The following is a 1,742-nucleotide window of genomic DNA, read 5'->3' as shown; positions in this document are numbered from 1 at the left end:
TTTTGTTGCAAGAGCCAGCGTTGGTTCTAATTAGAAGTTGTGGTTTCTGTAGTTATTTTAATTCAGATTGTCATTTAGTGTTTTCTAATGACTAGAGCTATATTTTGTGCACAAAAAGGAGTAAAGACAAAAAACCAATTCCTTCCGTCTCTTTCTTCTTTCTCTTTTTTTCTTTCTAATTCTGTTCTCTAGAAGTTATTGTCACTAAACCCTGTGGCATTAGTAAAAATTACAGAAAAAATAATCTTTTCCTAAACAACAAATCGTAAATGATTATTATCTAAATGTAAAAATTAAGTCTACTTATAAATATATACTTTATTGTCTTTAAGTATAAGACCCTTCATCACCCAATTTTGTCCCTTAGAAGGCTTTTTTCGGGGACTGGAGCCATAGCACAGCAGGTAGGGCATTTGCGTTGCACGTGGTCAACCTGTGTTCAATTCCCAGCATCCTATATGGTCCCCTGAGCACCGCCAGGAGTAATTCCTCAGTACAGAGCCAAGAGTAACCCCTGTGCATAGCCGGGTTTGACTCAAAAAGAAAAAAAAGAAAAAAAAAGCCTTTTCACTCACTGCTCTGCTTGGCTCAGTCTTTAGTCTCTCTCTTCAGCAGTGGTGAGGCAGATGTCTCTGCCTTGGGAAGAGAAATTTATGGTTTGTTTCCCTTACCAAGCACAAAATATGTTGGAGAGGCGGGTGGGGTGGCAAAGCTATTGCTGCTGGCATCTTCCACATGGATATCTCTCTCTGTTGGTGACCACCGTCCTTCCTAGATTGCCCTCCAGTCACCATGCAAAGGCTACCAGTGTCAAGTTTGATGAAACCTGTGCCCTTGCCAGTTTCCAAATCAATCTGAATGGTGTCATTTACCTTCATGAGGGGATCTGGGTACTGAATGGTGCGAGTACTGTGTGTCACTAAGTGAGGGATTCCTTTGATGCCCACAAAGATCTCACACACTTTGCACAGCTTGTACTTAGGCTCCTTAGTAGTAATGCGATGAACAGCAAAGAAAGTGACCTCTGGTCTCATAGGTCAGCTGGAAATTCTCTTCTATCTTATCAATACTGTTGACATCCATTAAAGCTGCCAGACAGGTTATATCAGTTTGAAACTTGCCATCAATCTTAACCAACCACTGAATGCAGATGATCTTCCCCTTGTCTCCTGTTAAGAACATACTTAAGTCTGTTTCTTAGGAAAGGGATGTGTTGGAAGATACTCTCTCAGATATTGGAGGCCAATGTGTGGACGAAGAGCAAATACCTCTGTCAGTTTATCAACCATCCAGTGCTTTGGAGCTGCCATACACTTCTTGGGACACAAACCATGGATGTGCTAGAAAGGGAAAGAGTAACTAAATCTCTTTCTTGTTTAGTTACTATCACTAGAGCATCTTTTCTAGAATCCAGAAGTTAGGTCACCAAAGAGCTCTTTTTTTATCTATTTATTTGTTTATTTATTTATTTGCCTTTTGGGTCACACCCAGAGATGCTCGGGGGTTATTCCTGGCGTTTTACTCAGAAATTACTCCTGGCAGTGCTCAGGGGACCATATCGGTTCCTGGGAATTGAACCCGGGTAGGCCGCCTGCAAGGCAAATGCCCTACCCGCTGTGCTGTTGCCTCCAAAGAGCTCTTTTAAAGGTTTTTGTTTTTGTTTTTGTTTTTAGTCCTAAAGCTTCTGTCTCTTGTTTGGTAACTGGAAATAAAGTGATTAGCCAGGGAAGTGAAATAATAAT

General features: G+C 41.0%; 1 pseudogene; it reads right to left on the bottom strand.

Moving 5' to 3' along the window:
- Nucleotides 1-571: 571 nt before the first annotated feature.
- On the bottom strand, nt 572-1,310 carry LOC129402004 (40S ribosomal protein S4-like; annotated as a pseudogene).
- Between the last annotated feature and the right edge of the window lie 432 nt (nt 1,311-1,742).

Source organism: Sorex araneus, chromosome 1 (genome assembly GCF_027595985.1).
Source record: "Sorex araneus isolate mSorAra2 chromosome 1, mSorAra2.pri, whole genome shotgun sequence".
In the NCBI taxonomy this organism is placed as follows: domain Eukaryota; kingdom Metazoa; phylum Chordata; class Mammalia; order Eulipotyphla; family Soricidae; genus Sorex; species Sorex araneus.
The sequence above is the reverse complement of the archived record's forward strand: the minus strand, read 5'-3'. Positions and strand labels throughout refer to the sequence as shown.